This window comes from Hyperolius riggenbachi, chromosome 3, assembly GCF_040937935.1.
Source record: "Hyperolius riggenbachi isolate aHypRig1 chromosome 3, aHypRig1.pri, whole genome shotgun sequence".
Lineage (NCBI taxonomy): Eukaryota > Metazoa > Chordata > Amphibia > Anura > Hyperoliidae > Hyperolius > Hyperolius riggenbachi.
Genome location: NC_090648.1, coordinates 232,694,907 through 232,713,924, shown reverse-complemented (window position 1 = coordinate 232,713,924; position 19,018 = coordinate 232,694,907). Strand labels below are relative to the sequence as shown.

General features: G+C 48.0%; 1 protein-coding gene across 1 annotated transcript in view; it reads left to right on the top strand.

The window, feature by feature from the left end:
• Nucleotides 1-7,281: 7,281 nt before the first annotated feature.
• The window catches only part of FLNC (filamin C), a 107,641-nt gene continuing 95,904 nt past the window's right edge, over nucleotides 7,282-19,018 (top strand). Inside the window, exon 1 of the mRNA XM_068275937.1 lies at nucleotides 7,282-7,370. The gene's annotated coding sequence lies outside the window, so the exon portion shown is untranslated. The remainder of the gene's footprint in view (nucleotides 7,371-19,018) is intronic.

Below are 19,018 nucleotides of genomic sequence, written 5' to 3'. Positions count from 1 at the left end.
TGCTTCTAATGAGGAAACCCTTAATTAGACAGTTGCTGTGAAGCCTATACAGGTGGTCAGACCATGTTGTCTGAATAATGCCTCAGATGTGTATTGGGCTTGGGAGTAATTGGTCACCTGGCCAGAGTAAACTGAAGTCTGTCTAATGTAATTCTGTATGTAGATGTCCATTACCTCTGCCCCATTGTCCAGCAGGGGAAACTGTGTCTACTGCTAATTACCTGCCAATTGAGGAAGAATAGGCTGGTCGGCATGGCTTTTGAGTCTGGTGTCAGCCATTGGGACAAGGCAAGCCTGCTAGAGTCTTGGGGGCAGGGGGAAGCTGACACCTGAATGTTTGAAATGTATTTGACAGCCTACTGGAAATTATTGAAGAGGTGAAGTCCTTTTGATACCATTTTCTACCTGTGGAAATTGAATTATTGGTGGAGTTGAAAAGCCTCATTTAACAATCTCTTGATGTAAAGACATTGTAACCTGGGGAAATTGGGCTAAGGAAGTCTTTTGTTGGGTGTGTGGACTATAGTGGATGTTGGATCTCTGGAAATCCAATTATGACTGAGGATGTAATTAAATCCAGCTTCCCCCCCCGTCCACACAGGCTTACAGCCTCGAGGCGAATATTTCATTATAAAAACCAGGGGACAGCTACCTCAAAGCAGTTCTCTTCTGACGGTAGTGGCAGCCGGTCTCCTGGCCCAAGCTAGTGAACTCCTGGTCTAGCCAGACTGTGTCCGTCCACACCAAAGTCCACGATTCTTCTATCGGGATCCCTTTATTTTGGTAAGCAAAATCGCTTTGTGTGTTATCTTTGTACATTTTATCTTGTAACTATTTTTACTTGTTTTTTTTGTAATCTCTTTGTATATCTTCAGTTTTGCACTGTTCTATGTTTTTCTAGAATATTAAATTATTATTTAATAAGTTTGACTTCTGCCGTACTAAACTAACCCTCATAGCCTAGAAGAGACTGAAGTGTAACCGTGTATAAGTTCATGCCTAATTGTACGCTTGAGCAACACTACCGTAGGAAATTGTAATTGCATTGTGTGTGGGGGCGTTTGTCATACGTTGGCCTAAGCGCGCAGCTGACCCAACGTACGAACAACGCCAGTGCGAGTAGCTAACAGTATCGTTCGGAACGACTGTTAGTGGGTCTTTGCTTCACGACAGTGTAAGATTGCAACTGTGTGTGTGTGTGGGTGCGTGGCGTTCCCGTATTTGGCCTAAGCGCAAAGCTGACCCAAATACGAAAAACGCGGAGTGCGCGCTGAGGACTCGACAGCAGAGTGGAAGTGTCTAGCAACGCTAGTGGTGGCAGTGAGAGGTGTTTTGAGGGGTTCCAGCCTTGTTTGTAGCTTAAATAAGGCTGTTCCCCGCTTAATCTGGTCAAACCCGCAGTCGGGAACCGTATACGCAGGCGTGCCGCGGGCCGGTTCTTGACATAATTGGCTGGCAGTGGTGGCATCGTTTAGTACATTAGTACGCAGTTTAGCTCGCTATTCTGAGTACTAAAGGCTGGAAGCTTGCTAGAAGCAACTAGCCTACAGAAGTCTACTCAGTGCAGAAACTATATACGTTTTTTTTTTTGTTCAAAGATACACACTTGGTGTTTTGCTTTCCCTTCCCCCCTTTTTTCTTTTTATTTTTTGCAACACGATGGCTCAGAAAGCATCCAGCTATGCAAGGCAAAACAAAGAGATACTACTCAACCTGTGTGAGCACAAAGGCATCGAGACGGTGAGCGGCCAGACTAAGGAGCAGTTAGTTCGTGCGCTCGAGGAGTATGATGAGGCAGAGCGAGCCCGTGCTTCAACGTCAGCGGATGCAGCTCACGACACGCCAGAGGAGGAATCGCTCCCGCCACAGAATGCGAGTGGAGACGATGTCCTGGATGATCCACCGAACACGGAGATGCCATCTCTGGAAGCTGATCTACAGCTACTGAACTCGGCTGATCCTGAACTGCGCCTAAAGCTAATCCTACTGCACCGACAGGCAGAGGAGGGGAGAGCTGAACGGCGACGCCAGGCCGAGAGTGAAAGACGCCGGGCGGAGGAGGGAAGAGCTGAACGGCAACACCAGCTGGAGCTGGCTAAACTTCAGCAGCAGAACCGGTCTGCTGGACCCGCAGAACGCGAAGGTGAGCGAGTCCACAGAATCCCCCTGGATAAGTTCCCCGCTATGGACAAGGACTCTGACATAGACACTTTCCTACAGGGGTTTGAAAGGACTTGTCGGCAGTATGGGGTGCCCCGTGAGCAGTGGGCAAGATACCTCACACCAGGGCTGAGAGGCAAGGCCCTGGAGGCGTTTGTGAGTCTCCCCCAGGAGGAAGAAACAGACTTTGAGGCAATTAAGAAAGCCATCATTGCGCGATACCACCTCACGCCAGAGGTGTATCGCAAACGTTTCAGGACAGTGCAGCGAGGTCCTAATGACAGCTACCTGGATCATGCTTGCAACCTGCGCACTGCCTTCCAGCAGTGGCTAAAAGGACTGTCAGTTAAAACCTTGGATGCCCTGCAGGAGCTGATGATAAAAGACCAGTTCCTACACACCTGTCCTGTTGAGGTCCGGCTGTTTGTGCTGGATCGAGAACCAAAGACAGTGGATGAGGCTGCGGAAATGGCCGATGCCTACACCGCCCATAGAGCACCTGAGTCCCGGAGGACTACTACGCCCAGCTGGAGAGGAGAACAGATTGCTAAACCTGTTTCACCCAGCACCCAGAGGAGGCAAGCACCGCTGTCTCCTGGATTCAAGCAACCTGACACTCGGAAATGCTTTGTATGTGACAGGGTGGGTCATATCAGCACGACTTGCCCAGAGAGGAAGAGGGAGGCCCCAAAATCCAGTGAGGCCTCAAACGCCAGTGAAGTCCCAACGGCTTTGTGTGCTACCAGGAATGCCACTGGCTATGCAGAGAATCTGCAGCTTGTCACGGTTGGGGGTACAGTTGCCACTGGGCTGAGAGACACTGGAGCAGAAGTGACTCTCATACATCCCCAGCTTGTGAACCCGGAGCAGTACATACCTGGCAAGACTATGGCTGTCAAAGGAGTTGGGGGCGTCACCCCCGCCATACCCACCGCCTTGGTCCACCTGGATTGGGGGGCCGGCAGCGGAATGAAAGAAGTGGGGGTAACGGATGCCATCCCCACGAACGTTTTGTTGGGTACTGACCTGGGACGGTTAGTGGCCCGGTATGAGCCTACTCCACACCCCATGGAGCCTGCATCCCCCGCAGAAGTTCAGGACTCTTGCCAGGTACTGTGTGATAATGCTGTGCAAGCGGGGAGTGCTGGTGAGGCCCCAGGGGCTACGGACTGTGTACTAGGAGCCAGCCCTAGTGAGTCTCCAGTACCCAGGCCTGGAGGAGGACATGTTGTTACCATGAATGCAGATAATGTTGATGTAATATGTGATGTGTTGCATGATGACATGTGTACAGTGAACGCTCCGTCAGCTGCAGTGGTGACCCGCAGTGCTCACCGGGCTGCAGCAGACGAATTGTCCACTGAAGGGGCTGATGTCACTGGGTCGGGCTCTTCCACTTCAGAGCCTGGCTCTGAGGACCCAGAGGCCTCCCAGTTTGACACCTCCCTGGTGCCTGTGGCCGACAGCGCTGAGTTCTCCGAGGCTGTACGACTTGATAGAAGCCTGGAAGAGCTCAGGGGTCTGGCGGACAGGGCACCGGTGGAGGGCGACAAAGTGAGGGTGTACTGGGAACACGGCAGACTGTACAGAGAGGTTATTCCCTCTGAGCCGTCTGAGGTGGAGGAGGCCGACCGGCAGTTGATTGTTCCCCACAGGTACAGGGAGCAGCTATTGAGAATAGCACATGAGGTGCCCCTGGCTGGTCACTTGGGGATCCGCAAGACCAAATCCCGGCTTGCCCACAATTTTTATTGGCCCCACATGGGGACAGATATTGCTGATTTTTGCCGGTCTTGTGTCGCCTGTCAGCGGGTCGGGAAAGCAGGTGACACCGACAAAGCCCCACTAAGGCCCTTACCCATCATAGAGGAGCCCTTCCAAAGGGTTGCTGTTGACATAATTGGGCCTCTAGCGATACCCAGCAGCACAGGGAAACGTTTCATTCTTACGGTGGTAGATTATGCCACTCGCTACCCTGAAGCTGTAGCCCTGAGCTCCATACGGGCAGACAAGGTTGCGGACGCATTGGTGCGCATTTTCTCACGGGTCGGTTTTCCCCGTGAAATGCTCACCGATCACGGCCCGCAATTCATGTCGCGCCTAATGGAATGCCTCTGTAAACAAATGCAGGTAGAACACATCATGGCCAGCCCTTACCACCCCCAGACAAATGGGTTATGTGAGCGGTTCAATGGTACTCTGAAACAGATGCTAAGGGTGTTTGTTGAATCGCAAGGGAGAGACTGGGAGCGATACCTGCCCCACTTACTGTTTGCTTATCGTGGGGTGCCCCAGGCATCCACCGGGTTCTCGCCCTTTGAGTTATTATATGGGAGGAGGGTACGCGGACCCCTCGATCTCATTCGAGAGGTCTGGGAGGGGCAGGATATGGGCCACGGGGTCTCCATAGTGGAATACGTTCTGAAGTTCCGGGAAAAGATGGACACCCTGGTGGGGTTAGTGCGAGAGAATCTGACTCAAGCCCAGGCCACCCAGAAGCAGTGGTATGACCACGGGGCTAGGGAGAGAGTTTATGAGGTAGGTCGCAAGGTATGGGTCCTAAACCCGATGCGACAGAATAAGCTGCAGGCCGCTTGGGATGGGCCCTATACCATACATAGGAAGATTAGTGATGTGACCTATGTGGTCGCGCTGGATGACCGAGGTAAGCAGCTGAAAACATACCATGTAAATATGTTAAAGGAACATCATGCTAGAACCGCTTGCGCTCTCCCTGTCTGCAGTTTGCTACCGGACGGTGAAGCAGAGGCCCTGGTTGACATCCTGGCATCCACCCAGGAAACCGACTCTGTTACCGAGGTGCAGATCAATCCGGAGTTGACAGCAGAGCAGCAGGCTGGGCTATCTGATGTGCTGATCCTTTACCGTGGTACCTTTACAGCCCGCCCTGGTCTGACCAGCCTGGCTGTACACCATGTTGACACCGGAAATAACAAGCCGGTTAGACAGTCAGCCTATAGAGTCTCCCCTGAGGTTCAGGCCCACATCAGCAAGGAGATTGAGGAAATGCTGTCACTAGGGGTGATCCAACGGTCGCACAGCGCATGGGCATCACCTGTAGTGCTAGTACCCAAACGGGACCAGACCACTCGGTTCTGTGTAGATTATCGAAAACTAAATTTGATAACTGCATCAGATGCTTACCCAATGCCGAGGGTCGACGAATTGTTAGATAAGCTAGCTGGTGCGCAATATCTAACAATCGTGGATTTGAGTCGGGGATACTGGCAGGTCCCTCTAACAGCTGAGGCACGGGAGAGGTCTGCCTTTATCACCCCCTCAGGTCTGTTTGAGTTTAATGTGATGCCTTTTGGGATGAAAAACGCCCCAGCCACCTTCCAAAGGGTTGTAAATGGTCTCCTGGAGGGTTTGGAACACTGCGCTGTCGCCTACCTAGATGACATCGCCGTGTTTAGCGCCAACTGGAACGACCACTTAGCGCAGCTGTCACAGGTTTTGGGGCGCATCACTGCAGCAGGACTAACAGTCAAGCCTAGCAAGTGTCAGATAGGCATGAAACAGGTACAGTACCTGGGACATGTGGTGGGGGGGGGAGAGCTTCGTCCAGATACTGGGAAGGTAGATGCCATTGTGTCCTGGCCCACCCCCCACACGAAGAAGCAGATTCAGTCCTTCTTAGGGACTGCGGGGTACTATAGAAAGTTTGTCCCCAGCTACAGTGCCCTCGCCAAGCCCTTGACAGACCTCACAAAAAAGAAGCTGCCCAAGCAGATTCTCTGGACACCAGAATGTGAACAGTCATTCACAGCTCTGAAGAGGGCCCTAGCCAGCCCTCCCGTGTTGCAAGCGCCAGACTTCAGCCGACGGTTTGTAGTCCAGACGGACGCCTCAGCCTTTGGCCTAGGTGCTGTATTAAGCCAGGTAAACCAAACTGGGGAAGAACATCCGATTCTGTACTTAAGTCGGAAGCTGCTACCCCGGGAGGTAGCTTACGCCACCATAGAGAAGGAGTGCTTGGCAATTGTATGGGCCCTACAAAAGCTGCAGCACTATCTCTACGGTCGTGTATTCACCGTCGTAACCGACCACAACCCTCTTAGTTGGTTACATCGGGTTTCTGGGGACAATGGAAAACTGCTGAGATGGAGCTTAGTTCTCCAACAATATAGCTTCACCATTCAACATAGGAAGGGGAGCAATCATGGGAATGCTGATGGGCTGTCCCGTCAAGCAGAACCAACAGTGTAGGTGCAGGCAGGATGATCTGGGAAGATCATCTGCCTTGCACCAAGTTAACGGCGGAGGTGTGGAGATATATTGAGGTGCTGATGATATTAAGGATAACAGGAACATATTTCCTTCATTTTTTGACTGTAACATATGGGATTGTCTGTTAGCCAGTCTTCCTGGAATTCCGTATAAAGTGTAAATTACCTATCATTGTCTGCTTCTAATGAGGAAACCCTTAATTAGACAGTTGCTGTGAAGCCTATACAGGTGGTCAGACCATGTTGTCTGAATAATGCCTCAGATGTGTATTGGGCTTGGGAGTAATTGGTCACCTGGCCAGAGTAAACTGAAGTCTGTCTAATGTAATTCTGTATGTAGATGTCCATTACCTCTGCCCCATTGTCCAGCAGGGGAAACTGTGTCTACTGCTAATTACCTGCCAATTGAGGAAGAATAGGCTGGTCGGCATGGCTTTTGAGTCTGGTGTCAGCCATTGGGACAAGGCAAGCCTGCTAGAGTCTTGGGGGCAGGGGGAAGCTGACACCTGAATGTTTGAAATGTATTTGACAGCCTACTGGAAATTATTGAAGAGGTGAAGTCCTTTTGATACCATTTTCTACCTGTGGAAATTGAATTATTGGTGGAGTTGAAAAGCCTCATTTAACAATCTCTTGATGTAAAGACATTGTAACCTGGGGAAATTGGGCTAAGGAAGTCTTTTGTTGGGTGTGTGGACTATAGTGGATGTTGGATCTCTGGAAATCCAATTATGACTGAGGATGTAATTAAATCCAGCTTCCCCCCCCGTCCACACAGGCTTACAGCCTCGAGGCGAATATTTCATTATAAAAACCAGGGGACAGCTACCTCAAAGCAGTTCTCTTCTGACGGTAGTGGCAGCCGGTCTCCTGGCCCAAGCTAGTGAACTCCTGGTCTAGCCAGACTGTGTCCGTCCACACCAAAGTCCACGATTCTTCTATCGGGATCCCTTTATTTTGGTAAGCAAAATCGCTTTGTGTGTTATCTTTGTACATTTTATCTTGTAACTATTTTTACTTGTTTTTTTTGTAATCTCTTTGTATATCTTCAGTTTTGCACTGTTCTATGTTTTTCTAGAATATTAAATTATTATTTAATAAGTTTGACTTCTGCCGTACTAAACTAACCCTCATAGCCTAGAAGAGACTGAAGTGTAACCGTGTATAAGTTCATGCCTAATTGTACGCTTGAGCAACACTACCGTAGGAAATTGTAATTGCATTGTGTGTGGGGGCGTTTGTCATACGTTGGCCTAAGCGCGCAGCTGACCCAACGTACGAACAACGCCAGTGCGAGTAGCTAACAGTATCGTTCGGAACGACTGTTAGTGGGTCTTTGCTTCACGACAGTGTAAGATTGCAACTGTGTGTGTGTGTGGGTGCGTGGCGTTCCCGTATTTGGCCTAAGCGCAAAGCTGACCCAAATACGAAAAACGCGGAGTGCGCGCTGAGGACTCGACAGCAGAGTGGAAGTGTCTAGCAACGCTAGTGGTGGCAGTGAGAGGTGTTTTGAGGGGTTCCAGCCTTGTTTGTAGCTTAAATAAGGCTGTTCCCCGCTTAATCTGGTCAAACCCGCAGTCGGGAACCGTATACGCAGGCGTGCCGCGGGCCGGTTCTTGACAAATCACATTCGTTTTCTCCAGTGCAAAAAAAACATTTGCTTGTTATAAATAGTCTAATGTTCCGTTATGTGCACCATGAGGTGTGAGCCACTACATTATTAGGTCCCACTTTCCCAGTACATATATCAGCACAAAATACAAATCAAGACATATTACGGTAGGCTGTGTAGCAACCATGTGTCCCTTATTTAATTTACTTTTTCTCCTAAGTTTTCACCTAGTTGATATTTTCGCGCCTTATCAATAAAATGCCTTTTAAGCCATCGGCAAACAAACTAAAAAAAATACTCAGAATAATTTGGACAGTACTTTTTCACCTACTTTTTGGTACTTTTTCAATTGCAGAGAGCTGAAACTGTATTTTAAACAGAAGATGTCCTAGGAGATAACTTAGGAGAAAAAACTTAATTGAATAAGGGCCCAAATCTCTAAAGTGAAAGCAAGAGTTAAACGGGCAAGATGAAACTTTAGAAGGAACGGTGTGCTATAATTACAAATGTGATGGTGACAACGTCAATGAGCAGTTCATAGTGTGACAGTGACTCTGCAGCTCTGGACGGGAGGGGGTGGGTGGGTATTCTGAGAGAACCCTGTAGAGTAGAGAGGCCAGTTAGTTAAGAGGTAGTCTCTGTTCCAGACATGAGCTGCATGCATCCTGCTTACTGACCACACACATCATCTGCTATTCTAGGAGCAGCATCACAGGAGAAATATGAGACAGCCCCCTCCCCACTTCATTGCTCTATCTCTCTAGTTATTTCTCTGCCTAACCTTTTCTTTCCATGCCTCTGGCCTTCTATATGTTGATCTAACCTCTTTATACTAACAGTGACATTAGACAGTTACTCTGTGTATTTTTATAGTGATCTAATTCATACAGCTTCCCTGTTACTCTTCATATTATTTCACTCTCTTCAGAAAATACTTTTTTTGGTTTGCAACCATTACACTGTACTGTTATCAAAAAACTATGAAGAACTTGAAGAAGCAGCCACTTGTAATCAGTGAATGTGAATTATGGTGGTAATAATAATATTTTTAAAGTGACTGTTTTACTTTTTTCTGCTTAAAGGGACTCCGAGCTCTAAAAATCGCGCATGCACAGTACAGTCACGTCGGCCGTCGTGATGACGCGAGGCGGCCGGCGTGATGAGGACTAACGTCATCTTCCAGGAAGAGAGGGCCGAACACTCAAGCCAGGTGTCGCCGGGAGCCATTTGTGCGGAGAGACTGGGAGAGGAGCCAGGACGCCGCCGTGGGATCTCCTGACCTATGGTGGGCTGCAGAAAGCCCTAGGTAATACCAATTTCGATTATTTTCAGAGGTCAGGGTCCCTTTAAAAACATAGGCTTAACTGTTGCTGTTGTCACAGCGCTCAGCTGTTCTATAAATACAGGGACTTGAAGATAAGGTGACATACAGAAAAACATCTGATGGGCTGTGAGCAGACATTTGCAGGCAGATGGGGTTGGTGGTGTTAGTGGACTTGAACCCAGTAAAGCAGTTTCAGCTCAGGCAACAACCACCTACCAGAGGTTACATGCAATGGCTTTCATTTACCAGGATGTTCTTTGCCTGCAAAATGCCAGCAACAATTACTTCTATGAACACACATTTATTTGTATTATACAGCAATCCAAAGGGAGCTGATTTCCAGCTGATGGGCTGTTGGATCGCACAGTAATTCTTGCCATACACTGTTCAATAGTGCCTATCCTACATGGGCACATATCCCAGTTGATCCAGAGGAAGGCAAAACACCCTTACAAGGCTTGGGCCAATAAGTCTTAAAGCATACTATATGCATCCAGCATTTTCTTTTTACTAGAACAGCATGCAAAGGGTTACACACAGGACTTGGACGTTCCCTGCCAGCAAAGCGGGACACTTAGATAATGTTATCTTGTATTTAATTGTATCAAGTGAGGAATGTAAATAAACACTTCTCTGACACTGCAGGCTCTGATGAACAAAGTCAGACAATCGGAAAGCATTTCATCTTAAGTTAGAAGATGAATAAAGCAGTTATAAATGCAAAGTCAGCTCTCAGTGCATAACCGTATGGCATAGAAAAAGTAGGAAAACATGTTTTTATTGAATATTATGTCAGGGTTTTATACCGCTTTAAAAAGGGAAAAAGATGGAAGTAAGAAATATTCCCTGGATCATCAACACCGAGAATTATCTAGTAATAGTAGTGGATGTCCTTCAATGCAAGGAAAGTCCTCTTCAAATTCAGGTATAGAATTTGCCATAACTACTTCCCGTGGTAAGATTTTTCCACATTTTCTTTTACATTTTCTTTAAAAAAAAGATATTTCACATTTTAACCTCTCTTACACTCCCTGCACACTGCATGCGATTCCGATTCCGCTTTTTAGACGATTTTTACATCCGATTCGGATTTTTAATCTTTACTGCATGCTGTGTTTTTTGATCCGTTTTTCTGTTGAATGTATTCAGGGCAAATTAGAATTGAAAATCGAATCGGAAAACGGATTTGCAGTGTGCAGTGAGCCTTACTGTAAAGAATTTTCTAAACAGTGGCACAAACTTTTTTCCTCCATATGCAGATCATGTCCCCTTGTCCTCCATAGTCTAGTGACAAAAAGCTCAGTTTGTTCAACCTTTCTTGGTTGTGAAAGGTTAGATGTCTTTTATCACTCTTATCACTGTACAGCACAGCGATCTACGGCAGCACTGTACTGGGGACAGCCGTGTCACACGGCTGTCTGCCTGGATGACTGGGAAGCGATCTGCTGTCATAGGCTGAAGTCATCTGGAGGGGCAATCAGACCCCACCAACAGAAAGCTCTGTTGATGGGGAGAAAAGGGCGGGGGGGTTGGTAATCAGGGGTCGAGTCCTGCGTGGACGCGGGTGAACGGCGTTCACCCACTTTTTCTTCAGAGTGAACGCCGTTCACCCTGGCTTGTGTAGAGGGGAGCAGCGCAGAGAAGGCGAGCTATGGGGACAGTGGGAATGGGCGGACATCTCCCCCCCCATCCCTCACCTTTGCGCTCCCCTTCCTGCCTCTCCCCTCCAGCGTTGTTAAGTGTCGGGCCCGACGGCGAAAGTGGGCGGAGACTTTCCGCCTTCTTCCAGCCGCAAGGGACGCTCCGCTCTGTGTGCGGCTAGAAGACCAGACTAGCCGCACATAGAGCGGGGCGTCCCTTGCGGCTGGAACGAGGTAAGTTTCCGCCCACTTTCGCCGCCGGGCCCGACACTTAACAACGCTGGAGAGGAGAGGCAGGAAGGGGAGCGCAAAGGTGAGGGATGGGGGGGGGGGAGATGTCCGCCCATCCCCACTGTCCCCATAGATCGCCTTCTCTGCTCTGCTCCCTCCGGGTGGGGGCACACCTGGCTACCTGGGCACATATACCCCTGCCTACATATACTGGGGACATATACCCCTGCCTACATATACTGGGGACATATACCCCTGGCTACATGGGCACATATACCCCTGCCTACATATACTGGGGACACATACACCTGCCTACATATACTGGGCACATATACCCCTGCCTACATATACTGGGCATATATACCCCTGGCTACATATACTGGGCACATATACCCCTGCCTACATATACTGGGCATATATACCCCTGGCTACATATACTGGGCACATATACCCCTGGCTATATATACTGGGCATATATACCACTGGCTACATATACTGGGCATATATACCCCTGGCGACATATACTGGGCATATATACCCCTGGCTACATATACTGGGCACATATACCCCTGGCTATATATACTGGGCACATATACCCCTGACTACATATACTGGGGACATATCCCACTGGCTACATATACTGGGCACATATACCCCTGGCTACATATACTAGGCAACTATACCTCTGGCTACATATACTGGGGACTACTATACTCATGGCTACTTATACTGGGGACACCTATAGACCTGGCTACCTGGGGGTACCTATTTTGGGGGAACTGCTGTCAGATTATCTGCATTTTTGTGGAACCGCTGTTATGTATTTTGGGGAACAGCTGCCAAATTATGTGTATGTTAGGGGAACAGCTGCTGCCAGATTACGTGTATTTTGGGGAACTGCTGCCAGATTGTGTATGTTTGGGGGACCACTACTGCCAGATTATATGTCCTTTGGGTGTTACGTGTATTTTGGGTGATCCGCTGCCAGGTTTCGCGTATTTTGGGGAACTGCTTCCAAATTATGTGTATGTTGGTGGAACTGCTGCTGCCACATTGTCTATTTTGGGGGAACCACTTCCATATTATCTGTATTTTGGAGGAACTTCTACCAGATTATGTGTCTTTTTGGTGAAATGCTGTCAGATTACATCTATTTTTGGGGGATACACTACAGCAGAGCTCAAACTTCCTCGGCAGACCTTTTACATCACTGCTAAGGTCATGTATATTTGGCCCCACCCATGGCCACGCCCACTGTGTGCTTGACCACGCCCATTTTTGGCGCCCATTCTCCGAGTGAGTCCACTCACTTCTTTTCCCAGGACTAGACCCCTGGTGGTAATCACTTGTGTGCTGAGTTGTGCGGCCCTGCAGCAAGGCCTTAAAGCTGCAGTGGCCCATTTTGTGAAAGATGGCCTGGTCTTTAGGGGGATTTAAGCCCATTAAAGAGAACTGAGCACCATTTTTAGCACCCAATACCAAGCCTAAAGTCTTATGCATAATAAGTAGAGCTTATTGCAAGACTTTACGCATACTATTCTGATAACCGCAGTTTAGTGAATATATACTCTGTTGTCCCTTCTACACTTAACTTTTCTCCTGAGTTTTCACATAGGAGATAATTGTTCTTCTTACTTAGAAAATAACTTTTCAGCGCCTAACCAAAAAAAAATACTAAAAATTAGTGAAAAAAATAATGTTAAACGTATTCTAATTTTTTTCTTGCTTGCTAGGGGCTTGAAAGGTATTTTATTCATAAGGTCTGAATAGATCTCCTGTGAGAAAACTCAACATAAAAGTTGAATTACATAGGGGCCCTTATGTGTATCTGGTGGCTTTATGCAAGTTATTTTTATATTTTTTTGCTTTGTGGGAGTAATCGCCTTGCCCTGGCTGTGAGCTTCTCATATAAAGGTTGCTAACTTAATTGAATGAACCAACATTTTTTTCTGTTATTATGGGGTAGATTACAAGCTTAAGATGAGCAGACAGAAAAATTTGACAGGGGAAGAAGAGTTGTTGTTGGTGTTGAGATTAAAACCCGTACCCACCATGCAATTTTCCCAAAGATTTTTCTGATGACCGCCAAATTTTTGAGCGATGAGTGGTCGTATCTGCAATCTCACCACATGGGTACAGACACGCGATAACATGAATGATGTTTAGCAGTGCACGTCGATATAGACTGTCACGGCGGATCGGATCTTTAAGATCCCCAATGACTCCATGCAAAGTACCACAATCGATAGATTTCCCATTCACGCCTGTGGTGTAATGCTGCATGACATTGCGAGCAGAAAGAGGCGTCGCTGAATGCTCGTCGTCAAGGGGACTTTGTTGGACCTGTCTGGTGGTAAGTACTCAACTTTAGTGTCAAGCTTACTGTAAGCACCAGCCTTAATGTCTAAGTGTAGCGAGCGGTTCATGTTAGCTTATGGATTATGTTTATGCCTTTTTAGCATGTGTGCATCATGTATTTGTGTGTAATAGCTCTGCTCATTGGTATCTATAAGAAGCTGATTATGCAACTATGCAGTAACCTTTTCATTAATATATGTTCTTCTAAACAAAAGTCCAGCTGTCCAGTTTTCTAAGTATGAACTTGAATAGATTTATTCTCCTTGTCCGGCTGCTTGTGTGATCTCATGTACTCTTTTACTTCAGCCTTCTGTATTAGAGCATTTCTATGCCAAAAGACACGAGAGGCAGGTCAGTCTCTTGGAGATCACAGACTGCTGAAGCCCGGAGGATGAGAGCTCATGCTGATCTTTCAGCTGAATTTCAGCTGAGCTAAGACAGAAGTTGGAATGGAAACATTTAGTAAATCTAGATATTCAGTTACAGTCAATCGTGTTTATAGGAATCATTTTTTATCATCTGATAATAGTTCAGGATATTCCACAAACGGTGTTCCAGAACTGTAAAAATGTAGATAAACACTGCCTGTGGAACCCCAGGCAAACAACTATATTATATGAGCTAAGTTATCAGCCAGAGGACTTGTAGCTATCCTCTGCCAGTCTTGTAATTGACACATCTCTATCCCACTTCAAAGTAATACAGGTGGCAGCACAATATCTTCAGTTTTCTCGGCTGCCAGGGTATTTAGGTACAAATACTGGCAATGGAATTGGGATGAAAGGTTAGGGCTTTCTGTCTTGATAGGTTCGTTTTGTTCGATATTGTCAGAAAATTACAAGGTCAGGAAAGTTTAAAAAGTTATAGTTAGGTTTAAGTTCACTAGAAACACATTGGGCTTGATTCACAAAGCGGTGCAAAGTGTTTGCACGCCTGTGAAAAGCCCTTTATCACGCCTAAGCTCAGTTTAGGAGTGATAAGAAGAAACTCGCGCGATCTCCCGCGCGCAAAGTTTTGCGCGCATAGCGCACCGCGCTGCGCGCGCAGTGTGCCGTGCTTCGCGCGCAGCGTCCATTGAGCCCTATGGGACTTTGCGCGCGCAGCGCGGTGCGCTACGCGCGCAAAACTTTGCGCGCGGGAGCTTCGCGCGAAGAGCAGCACAAATCGGTGATAACTCAGCTTTGCACCGCTTATCACGCCTAAAGTCTTTTAGGCGTGATAACTGAGTTATCACCGCTTTGTGAATCAAGCCCATTGTTTAGTGATAAGTAATGGATTGGTTTATGGTGAGGAATACGTTTCCAGAAACAGATGTTGGTGGTGGGTGAAGGTAGTGGTTACTACTAAGGGGTTAGGTTTAGTGTTAGGCATAGGAGAGGGGATAGCTTAAAGGACAACTGAAGTGAGAAGAATATGGAGGCTGCCATATTTATTTATTTTTAACCAATACCAGTTTCCTGGCAGCCCTGCTGATTTATTTGGCTGCAGTAGTATCAGAATAACACCATAAACAAGCATACAGCTAATCTTGTTAGATCTGGCAATAATGTCAGAAACACCTGATCTGCTGCATGCTTGTTCATGGTCTATGGCTAAAGGTATTCGAGGCAGAGGATCAACAGGACAGCCAGGCAACTGGTATTGCTTAAAAGGAAATACATATGGCAGCCTTCCTGGCCCTATCACTTCAGTTGTCCTTTAAAATTAGGTATACCTGTAATTCATGCAGTGAGTTTAGGGGTAGTCAGCATTTGGAGGGTTATGTTAGGGATCCAGGGGAAGCTCAATCTAGGCTCTACAACATTCTCAACAAAATAGAGGACCCCATGGCTGCAGGGGTGCCTCTAGCTATTTTGTCACTCCTGGCGAGAAAATCTGTGGCGCCCCCCCCCACGAAAATAATCGTTATGTGGCAGCGTTTTACCAAAAAATAATAGTAAAGCAACAGCATTTTACCAGAAAATAATCGTAATGCAGCGGCATTTTACCAGAAAATAATCGTAATGTCACAGCATTTCACCAGAAAATACAGGTATTGCGGAAGCGTTTCACCAGAAAATAATCGTAATGCAGCAACGTTTCCCCAGAAAATAATCATAATGCGGCAATGTTCCACCAGAAAATAATCATAATGCTGCAGTGTTTCACCAAAAATTAAACTTATTGTGACAGCGTTTCACCAGAAAATACACAATGCGAGCAGCGTTTCACCAGAAAATACACATAGTGTCACAGGAGCCCTAGTGGTCAGACCGCAAATGGCCTTCCAAACGGGGCCAGCGCACAGATCGTGCGAACTCTGGTCGCAGTCAAACCAGGAACCGTTGGGAATTGGCCGCAGACAAACCAGAAGGGAACCTGTGAGGTACGGTAATTACAACTTACACACTAGTTTAGGGTATAACTGCCACCACCTCTGTTACCATGGGACAGAGGAGCCCGCTGACTGTCTGAGCCTAGATCTACAAATAAAAACAGTTAAAACGCGCTGTATTCTGTCTAGCCAACAACAAACAATAGTAGCGTCTCTTCAGAGACCTGGGATCAGTTTCTGTGTATGCTGAATAATAGAGTAGCTAGAACAACAACTGACGATAGCGTCGGTTTATTGAGAGCAATATAAATAATTAATATATACAGACAATTATTAAAATCAACAATTATGGAAACATTAATAGCCAGTATGAAATAAAAAAGGAGAAAATACTTAGGGTTTGTGGAAATATGTCCGTTCTGGGAAAACTTGTAGAGTTCCTTTCGTTCAGTTTCAGCAAAGGTTAAAATCCAAGCAAACTGGAAAATGTCCTTTGTTCAGTTTCAGCAAAGATGGCCGATCAAGATGGCCGCTAGCCATGTGTCCTTTGTTTCAGCTCAGACAAGATGGCCACCAACCACATGGTCCCCTGGCTGGCAGAGTGCTTTCGTGAAGGTGGAATTTGGAGGACTGAGGGCCCGACTGCCAGCCATGTGCTATTGATGAAGCTGGTTTGGGGGTGTGGCAATGCCGGCCCCCTCTGAGTCACCCACCAATGACAGTTCATTCCTTCTGAGAGATTTTAGGGCTAAACTTATAAAATGCCGTAACTCATGAACGATACATAATATATTTAGGGGGATAATAGATTCATACTTGTCGGAAAATACAGATTAATATGACATCAGACATGGCTAGGGCAGCGGGTCCAGTTCTTGAGAAGGGTCATACCTCAATAACCGGACGGACTATCACAATGAGTTTCATATCAGCACGATGACCAGATTTTACCGAACAAGACGATATGAATTTTATAGCTGTGCGAGGTATGGTTGCCATATAATCGTCAAGAAACCATACCCCACATGCATTCATATTTGGCCTGGTCGGAGCCGCTTCGGCTGGCTTTCTATGGCCCCCCTGTGGAGATTAGCTTCCTGAACTCAAGGGTTTGTTCCTGCTCATTAGCATATCAAAAGAGCCATCCTGCAGTTAAGCTGATGTCTTCTCTCTGCTGAGAAAAGACAGATGCTCCTACACAATCAATCCAGATCAATTGATCTGAAGCACAATCGATGCAGAGAATCTTTTTCTTCACGAGCGGTTCCAGGATGCGTCTGCGGCCCCGCAACCATCTGTGACAGCCCCCCCTCTTGTCTGCGGCTTAGTCACACACCCGCAAGATGTGTGGCGGCGCCGCTAACCTGTCTGACGAGTCTCGGGTTGCCGGTACGGCGGGAAAACCCATTGGAGCCTGCGGCTCGGTTCCCCTGGACAGGTCGCGGTCCGCTACCCTCAGGCTTGACCCGACATGGACCATTCCGGACAGGGCGTTTGCGCCACTGCGTTCGGATGGGGTGTCTGCCAGGACTGCTGTCAACGGGCAGTAGGTTGTAAGTCAACAGCCAGCCCACGCATGGTTTCCCTGCTAAGTGGCTGTGGACCTAAGGGAACCCCGCAGGAATCCCTTGACCTTCCCAGCTCCTGACAGACGGCACATGCTTTGCAGTAGTTTGCTACATCCCTGTTCATCCTGGGCCAATAAAACTGGTTCCGAATACAGGCAAGTGTCTTGCGGACACCAGAGTGACCTGTCAGGGAATTATCATGTGCGGATTTCAGCACATGTCCCCTGAATGCACTCGGGACCACAAGCCATTTGGTATTCGCCTGCGGCTTACCTGTAGGGGGCTGCACAGACTCGCTGTACAGTCTCCCACCTTCCCAGTACACCTTGAAAGCGGCCCCGTCTGCGAGGGGCTCAGAGTCTTGTTGCCTGAGCACCTCCAGGCTTGGGTCCCTTTGTAGTGCTGCTGTGAATACGCTGTCAGTTTCAGCCAACTGGCTCATGTCACACGAGGCCAGCGGCTGAAAGGTCTCATCCCTATGGTCAGAGGAGGGGGAGGAGGCCAGAACCCCCTCCACCTGTTCTGAGCTCAGGTTCTGAGCAGTACAGTGGCGCGGTACTGCTAGCACAGGTATACCTTCAGAATGGCACAGACTGGCATTACTCACATCATCGTTGCATGCATTAATGACAGTGACAGGCATAGACACATTTTCATTACAGACCGTTTGTACATTAAACACAGGTACAGTTACATCTTCATCACAACAGGCAGTTTGTACATCAAACTCAGGTGCCTTTGAAGTAGGCACTATTGAACCTGGTACCCTTGAACTAGGCACATTCAACCCACCTCCCCCTGGTGCTCCCCCAAGTGTATAAAGTACCTGGTGGTGGGTGGAGAGTCCATCTCCTTCCGTGAGCGACAAGGCGGTCGTGGCAGGTTCGTAGTAGGACACAAGCTTGCCCAAATCAGTCCCCAGCAACACAGGGACTGGGAGATCGTTCATAACCCCAACAACCCTTTCTTGGACCCCTACTCCCCAGTCGAGCTTCACTCTCGCGTGGGCTATGTGTAAAAGGGTGCCCTCTACTCCAGTAGGGGCAAGGGATCGGCTGGAGCTGATGCTCTCCTTTGGCACAAGGTGTGAGTGAACTAACGTGATGTCTCGTGTCTCGAAATCCGGTGACAACTTTGTCGTTCACTCTGACAGGCTGCTGCTGGTCGGTTCGGTCGCGGATTTGCTTTCCGCAGGCAAACAGAACAAAATCTGATGATCCAGGCTGTGGTTCGCTGGCGGGTTGCCTCTGCTGTGGGTGAGGTACAGGTGATACAGGTGCTGGTGGTGTCTGTCTCCGCTCCGGACAGTCGAATTTCATGTGTCCGGGCTGGCGGCAGTAGTGACAGGTGACCTCTCTAGGGGCTGCAGGCCTGGGTGCAGCAGCTGCACTCAGTGGCCTCGGTGGCTGACGGCTCACAGGGGCAGGAGAGTCTGCCGGGGTATTGGGCTGACCTCCTCTCTAGCTGGATGGGACAGTTCTGCGTGTATCAGGCACCCGGGTAGTTGCAAAGGTCTCAGCGAGGTCTGCAGCGACAGTTGCATGCAGGCTTGCGCTCCAGC